The 8,502-nt window shown below is 35.7% G+C and overlaps 2 non-coding genes across 2 annotated transcripts; both read right to left on the reverse strand.

Moving 5' to 3' along the window:
- Positions 1 to 5,491: 5,491 nt before the first annotated feature.
- TRNAA-CGC lies at positions 5,492 to 5,564 on the reverse strand. The gene has a single exon. It is a non-coding gene; the product is annotated as a tRNA-Ala (tRNA).
- Positions 5,565 to 6,117: 553 nt separating this feature from the next.
- On the reverse strand, positions 6,118 to 6,190 carry TRNAA-CGC. The gene has a single exon. It is a non-coding gene; the product is annotated as a tRNA-Ala (tRNA).
- Between the last annotated feature and the right edge of the window lie 2,312 nt (positions 6,191 to 8,502).

The raw sequence follows: 8,502 nt of genomic DNA on the forward strand, positions 1-8,502 counted from the left end.
AGCGAGCGCTCTACCATATGAGCTACACCCCCATTATAAAATAAAGATCTCAAACGTTCATGATGAGGAAAGTAGCGATTTTGGACTCTTCTTATGAATTACTTTTAGAAATTGCTTGGATCTTTGTATATTAAACCAAATATGAATTAAATGTGAAAGAAAAACACCAAGAACCGTGAGTTAAGGCTCCAAATCGATAAAATTGCTCGTGATTTTAGTAACATTAAAATAACTCACTAAATGAACTCTGCTGTCTATGAATTTTTAATACTGAGCATAATATGACATGTTAAGAGTTTATATGAAATTTGGTAATCATTGGATAAGGTTAATTAGCTAAACCAAGTAACCGGGTAAAATGACCATAATGCATCTAAGGAAATTTAACTTTGGTTCATGATCTAGATGACCTCCAAATGCTATGAAACTTTTTATTAAACCTAGATTCGAGTACAAACTATGTCGCTTGGAACGCATGAACCCATGACATAGGTTCAAACTTTGTTACTTGAAATGTATGAAGTATTGGACACAGGATGTCAGGTTCATGACTAATACCATAAATACTAGGGGAGTGAACAAGGATCAAGATCCAAGTTTTGAAGATAAGAAGCAGAAAAAAGTACTCAGACCCTTAGATTAGAACAGAATTGAACCTTGTGCCTCTTGCATGCAAAGCGAGCGCTCTACCATATGAGCTACAACCCCCCTTATATAATAAAGGTCCTGAACGTCCATAACAAGGTAAGTAGCCATTTTGGACTCTTCTTAAGAAATACTTGTAGAAATTGTTTGGATCTTTGTATAAACCTTATATCAAGTATGAATTAAAGGAATATGAAAGGAAAATACCAAGAACCGTGAGTGAAGACTCCAAATCGATCAAATTGCTCGAGATTTAAGTAACGTTAAAATATCTCAGTAAATGAACTCCGCTACCTATGAATTTTGAATACTAAGCATAATATGACATGTTAAGAATATATATGAAATTTGGTTGTCATTGGATATGGTTAATTAGTTAAACCAAGTAACAGTGTAAAATGACCATAATGCTCCTTAAGAAATTTACCTTCGGTTCATGATCTAGATAACCTCCGAATGCTATGAAATTTTGTATGAAACCTAGATGCGGGGTCAAACTACATCGCTAGGAACGCATGAAGACTTCGACGTAGTTTCAGATTGTGTTGCTTGGAGCGTATGATGCAGACTGTGTCACTTGGAATGTATGAAGCATTGGACACAAGTTGTCAAGTTCATGACTAGTACCATAAATCCTAAGGAGAGTGTTTGGGAGAATGAAACAAAAAGAGAACAACCTAAAAAGTGACCAAGAACAAGATAACGATCTAGGAATAGAACAAGGATCAAGATCCAAGTTCGGAAGACAAGGACCCAGAACAATAGTCTTAGGACCCTTAAATCAGAACTAAGGTTGAGATCTCAGAATCCATGGACCAAAGTCCGTCTAAGTACTTACAAACGAAGACCAAAAGTATTTAGACCTTAGATTAAAAGTAAGGTTGACATCTCAGAATTCAAGGACTAAAGTCCGCGTAAGTACTTACAACAAGAACAAGGAAAGAAAGAGTGTGACAAGCTACTTACTGAGTACACACCCAGAACAATAGTACTAAGACCCTTAGATTAGAACTAAGGTTGAGATCTCAAAATCCAAGGACCAAAGTCTTCCTAAGTACTTACAACAAGAATAAGGAAAGAAAGAGTGGGTAGGCTACTTATGAATAGATAATCATACTGGTGGTACCTCTTGCATGCAAAGTGATAGTTGTAGCATGTGAGACTCGAATAAAGACTAAAACGAGGAAAGCGAAAATAATTTTTAAAAAATAAAAAAAATCGGTTAAAACTTAAATAAGAAAAAAAAGTAAACACCAAAATTAAATAGAAAATTAAGTCCAATTATAAGACCATGTTGTTCAAAATATTACAAACTGGGAAACCATTATAAAACAAAAATATAAAAGCCTAAAAAATGTAAAAATGGGCTAGCACTCTAGAACAACCCCCACTATGACCACACAACTCTTGAATGCTCCTTCACCTCGAGCAGCAGCCTATAAACACCTGAAAAAGAAAAGAGAAAGGGGTGAGTATAATAATACTCAATAAGCAACCTACTCGTAGGCTTTTAACGCATCCTTAACTTAGTAAGTATCACTGGCTTTAGTCTTTGTTCTAGGAAGTTTGGGCTTAGGATTCAATGCTCTCTGAGCAACTGGGTACCCCAACTTTCGAGCAGGTCTCTTAAATGAAGCACACACATAGGGGTCTGTGCGAGTTTTCCATTCTTTCTTTTCTTCGACTTAAGTGGCTTGTCTTGTTTATGTAGTGAATGATAAGTGTTCTAGGTTTAGACGAGAACTCATAAGTTGCAAAACAGTATGGTTGGATCGGAATCTAAAAAATAATTTGAGCATCATCCATGGGCTTACCTGACAATTCTCCCACAGGACCATAAAGTCTTCAAAGTTTGGGGGAAGCGATCCTCTGTGTGTCGGTTAGCTACTAGGTCAACCTACGCTCAGGGACGGGTTTACAGCACAAGGGTCCTGTTTTAGGAGACCCTTGGTCATTTACACTAGGTTGGGGGCACATGTCGCATGAACCTAACAAGCAACACCTAGATCCAAGGTATGGAAACCGAAGTAGTGTCTCGACGATAGAATACTGAAGTGGAAAGGGTAGTGAACAGCCATGTGACACTGTTCACACTACTATAGCTTAATGAGCTACCTTGATCATTCTTGGTTGTCGTGGAGGCCTACAAGGTTCTTAAGGACTTTTAGGCAGTTTAAATCTCATCTCTTGTTTCTAGGACGTGGAGGTCAACGAGGTTCTTAGGGACCTTTGATCACCACTAATGATACTGAGGTCCAAGGTCTAATGGAACACATTTTGAACTTGGTCAACGTGTAAGTCACACTAGCTGTAGCGCCCTAATCAAAACTTAGTTCTCTCATGCATGTTCTTCTAGGGAGTTGCATCTATCGATCACCTAAGTGCAGAATCCATAATTTGAACTACACCTTGGTCATATCTAGGAGTTGAAAAGGTCTATTGGGTTCCTAAGGCAGCTAGGTAACTTAACACGGTCTTCTAGCTCTAGGTTGTTCTATTTTGACTCCTTGAATATTTCTTAGTCTTGAAGCACTAGAGTCTAGATCCTCTAACCGTCGCTCACGATCATAAAGTGCTCAGTCTATTGGAGGCAACCTAACCTAGGTCATCATCTAGCCAACCTAACTCTAACGCCCTAGTTTTGTGCAGATAAACATGTTCTACAGAGAGAACACATAGTCAAACACATGGAGCTAACACATACTATATCATGCAAACATACAAGCAAACAAGCTCAATGGGAAGATAACATCCATCAATCCCTTATAGATAAGATCGCAATAGTATGTCTTTCTCTCTAACACAATGAAAAGCACGTAAAACAACATTCATAACAAATGTCATCATAGGGGCGTTTTGATAATTTATTACATCATGGTGGTCTTTTGATATTTGTTTGTAAATATAACCTAAATTCGTTCTTGTTTGTAATAAACTTGAACAACACTGAGTTGTAATCAGATTGTGTTTTGAATGTGGTATTGTTTGCTTAAATTTGATTTATATTTACCGTATTTTCATATTTTATTTTATTTTATTTTACTTTTATTTTATGTGCTTTTGTCTCTGTCTTTATAGTCGCAGTCTAATTTTCGAAACCTTGAAAATGAAATCCTTGACATTAGGAAATTGATTTAGCATGTTAGACTCTCATGCAAGGTTATGAAACCAACATGTTGTCTAGTTTTCAATAACAAACATGATATTAACGAAAAAGTAAGACACATAACAAAAACGGTACAATAGAAGAGAAAAAGAGAACTAATGTCGTGTGTTGATTTTCAGTCATGTGCGATCTCCTAAATCACAAGCTTGAAAATTCTTTCATGGTATCGAAAGGTTTTCTAGTTTTTAAAAAAGATTTATAAGAACTTGATACGAATTTAGACTATGTCGCTTGGAACGCGTTAAGGTATGGCATAGGTTTAGACTCTGTCAATTGAAATGTATGAAGCCTGAACACAAAATGTCAGGTTCATGAACTAGAAAAAGGATCGAGATTCAAGTTCTCAAGAAAAGAAATAATGGTGTAATAAGCTAGAATCTTTGTACTCATTCCATTTTTTAATTACTTATGTATGGGTACACCCTCTTTATAAAATAAAGGTACCAAACGTCCTTGAAGGTAAGTAGTCATTTTGGACTCTTCTCAAGAAATACTTATAGAAATTGCTTGGATCTTTGTATAAACCTTAAAACAAGTATGAATTAAAGTAATATGAAAGGAAAACACCAAGAATCGTGAGTTAAGGCTTCGAATCGACTAAATTGCTCGTGATTTAAGTAACATTAAAATAACTCACTAAATAAACTCTGCTGCCTACGACTTTTTAATACTGAGCATAATATGACATGTTAAGAGTTTATATAAAATTTGGTAGTCATTGGATAAGGTTAATTAGCTAAACCAAGTAACAATGTAAAATGAACATAATGCACCTAACGAAATTTACCATTGGTTCATGATCTTGATGACTGCCAAATGTTAAGAAACCTTGCATTAAACCTAGATACGAATTGAGACTACAATCCCTTAGAACTCATTAAGCTATGACATAGGTTTAGACTGTGTTAATTGAAATATATGAACCCTTGAATACAGGATCTCCGGTTCATGACTAGTACCATAAATACTAGGGGGAGTGTCTTGGAGAATACGACAACAATCAAGGACTAGAAAAAAGATCAAAATTCAAGTTCGTTAGGCTAGAATCTTAAAACAAATAACAATGGAGGTGAACCCCGTGCCTCTCGCATGCGAAGCGAGCGCTCTACCATTTGAGCTACACCCCCTTTTATAGAATTAAAGTCCCGAACGTCCATGTTGAGGTAAGAAACCATTTTGGACTCTTTTTAAGAATTACTTTTAGAATTTGCTTGGATTTTTGTATAAACCTTAAACCAAGTATGAATTAAAGGGATGTGAAAGAAAAACACCAAGAGCTGTGAATTAAGGCTTCGAACCGATTAAATTGATTGTGATTTAAGTAAACTTAATATAACCCACTAAATGAACATCACTACCTATGAATTTTTAATACTGAGCATAATATGACATGTTAAGAGTTTATATGAAATTTGGTAATCATTGGATAAGGTTAATTAGCTAAACCAAGTAACGGGGTAAAATGACCATAGTGCGAAATTTAACTTTGGTTCATGATTTAGATGACCTCCAAATTCTATGAAACTTTTTATTAAACCTAGATTCGAGTTCAGACTACGTCACTTTCAACGCATGAACCCATGACATAAGTTCAAATTGTCTCACTTTTAAGGTATGAAGCCTTAATACTATGGGGAGTGTCCTTGTGAAAAAAACAAGAATCCTTAAAACAATTAACAATGGAGGTGCAGGGAATTGAACCCCGTGCCTCTCGCATGCGAAGCGAGCGCTCTACCATTTGAGCTACACCCCCTTTTATAGAATTAAAGTCTCGAACGTCCCTGTTGAGGTAAGAAACCACTTTGGACTCTTTTTAAGAATTACTTTTAGAATTTGCTTGGATTTTTGTATAAACCTTAAACCAAGTATGAATTAAAGGGATGTGAAAGAAAAACACCAAGAGCTGTGAATTAAGGCTTCGAACCGATTAAATTGATTGTGATTTAAGTAAACTTAATATAACCCACTAAATGAACATCACTACCTATGAATTTTTAATACTGAGCATAATATGACATGTTAAGAGTTTATATGAAATTTGGTAATCATTGGATAAGGTTAATTAGCTAAACCAAGTAACGGGGTAAAATGACCATAGTGCGAAATTTAACTTTGGTTCATGATTTAGATGACCTCCAAATTCTATGAAACTTTTTATTAAACCTAGATTCGAGTTCAGACTACGTCACTTTCAACGCATGAACCCATGACATAAGTTCAAATTGTCTCACTTTTAAGGTATGAAGCCTTAATACTATGGGGAGTGTCCTTGTGAAAAAAACAAGAATCCTTAAAACAATTAACAATGGAGGTGCAGGGAATTGAACCCCGTGCCTCTCGCATGCGAAGCGAGCGCTCTACCATTTGAGCTACACCCCCTTTTATAGAATTAAAGTCTCGAACGTCCCTGTTGAGGTAAGAAACCACTTTAGACTCTTTTTAAGAATTACTTTTAGAATTTTCNTGATGAGGTAAGCTATGTATAAACCTTAAACGAAGTATGAATTAAAGGAATGTAAAAGAAAAACACCAAGAACCGTGAGTTAAGGCTTCGAACCGATCAAATTTCTTAAGATTCAAGTAACGTTAAAATAACCTACTAAATGAACTCCGCTGTATATGAATTTTTAATACTGAGCATAATACGACAGGTTAAAAGTCTTTATGAAATTTGGCAGGTGATTGGATAAGGTTAATTAACTAAACCAAGTAACGGTTGTAAAATGAACATAATGCACCTAAGGAAATTTACCATTGGTTCATGATATAGACGACTGCCTAATGCTATGAAATTTTGTATTAAACCTAGATACGAGTTTAGACTATGTCGCTTGTAACGCATGAAGTCATGGCATAGGTTCAGACTGTGTCGGTTGAAATGCATGAAGCCTTGAACGTAAGTTCAGACTGTGTTGCTTGCAACGTATGAAGCCTTGGACACAGAGTGTCAGGTTGATGACTAGTACCATAAATACTAGGGAGAGTTTCTTGGAGAACAATACAACGATCATAGGGGCTTTTTGATAATTTCTTACATCATATTCCTAAATGGGCAATTTGGATATGTACTTAATTTTCCTACACACGGTCCACACGAGCGCGTATGGACCTACAAGTTGGTTTGCAAACCTCCTAGACCTCTTTCTGGTCGGCAAGCCCAACCCTCTTCAAGCTTGTCTTTGACACTCGTGTCGTTTCAAACTCTCGAATCTTGTCACAAATGTATCGTTGATTGTGACACCAAACAACAACTCCCTATGACTTCGCCTTTACAAGCAAAATAAATAAATTACCTATTCTTCCACCCTCCTCAAGTTAGAATAGTAACTACCTATTCATTGCTTCTATTGGCCAGAACAGTAGACTATCTACTCATACAGGCTCCTTGGGCTAGAAAAATATAAGGTCATGGTTCCCCACTAGGCATAACCAGAGCTACCTTAATAGTGTATCTTTTATGACTCTTGGAGTCCCTTATGGGTGATAACTAATTCCTATGTACCAAGTAAACCCTAACCCATGTTTATTAATTTATGAACAGGGGTCATGTCCAAACGTTCCTATAAGGTACCTAATCATCCCAAAAAGTTCGTGTGCCTCAAAAGCTAGGTTCTAAGATCAAATTATCATAAGACAATAGCTCATGATCGCCCAAATACTAATTGGGAACATACGAGTTTCCAAATTCTCAAACATGAATTTAAAATTATACATAGGCATAAATCATGCCCAACATACTCAAATAAAGAAAAATAAATCAATAAAGTAGGCTTAAGTACTTGTGAGATCATAAAACTACTTGTATTCACAATTCATGCAAGCGAATACTGAAAAACGGAATATTGTGCTAAACGGTAAAGTTTTAGGTTTTCGAGGCTTATCTTTCATAAGGCGGTCAATTAGGCTTCTAAATATGAATGTTAATCATTTGCCAAAGGTTCTAATCGACTCCTACAAGTATTTTTTTAAACTTTCTCGAATTAGTTACTTACTAATTTGGTTGTATTTTGGTGTATTTGGGTGCTCGATTCAGACTTTCTCAAGGTTGAAATTCCTTCAAACTTCTTGAGCAAGTGGCAAATAGTGCCTATTTTCTAGAATTTTTTTTTTCTTTTTCTTTTTGAGAAACCGTCTACAAGTATTTGAACTGATTCAAAAATGCGAACAAAGGTTTGTCTATATAATGGTTTACTTGTTCGGTCGTGTTTGTGATCGCTTTTTGCGACATTCCGTAAGTTGTTTGCTCCTCAATTTTCTTGAGTAGGTCCAAATTGAGTATATTTTTTCCCACTCAAATCAAAACTTAATGTGAACCTCGTATAAAAATGGTTAAACTAATCTATTTATTACTCAATAGGTTAAAAACCTAAAGAGGATGACATGGCAAGCTCTAGAGTTGCCACATCATCAGTCGCAGAAGCACGTAAGAATTTCAACTTTCTACCCTCTAAAAATCATGTTTTTTTTTCTCTTGATCAGTAAGCGTCCACTCGATTTCTTTAGGAATCGTGTAGTTCTACACACCATAAATTGTTTAGGACTGATCTCAATTTATTTGGCTTATTAACGAGCAAGATATAAGAGGCCAAAGTGAGGTACCTGAGAATGAACTTACTTCAATTATCAACTTCAATTTGTTCTCGAATTAGGAGCATATTCTTATTTTTTTCACAACTTCTTCACAAGTTTTG

The sequence above is a fragment of the Cucurbita pepo genome, chromosome LG06, assembly GCF_002806865.2.
Source record: "Cucurbita pepo subsp. pepo cultivar mu-cu-16 chromosome LG06, ASM280686v2, whole genome shotgun sequence".
NCBI lineage: Eukaryota > Viridiplantae > Streptophyta > Magnoliopsida > Cucurbitales > Cucurbitaceae > Cucurbita > Cucurbita pepo.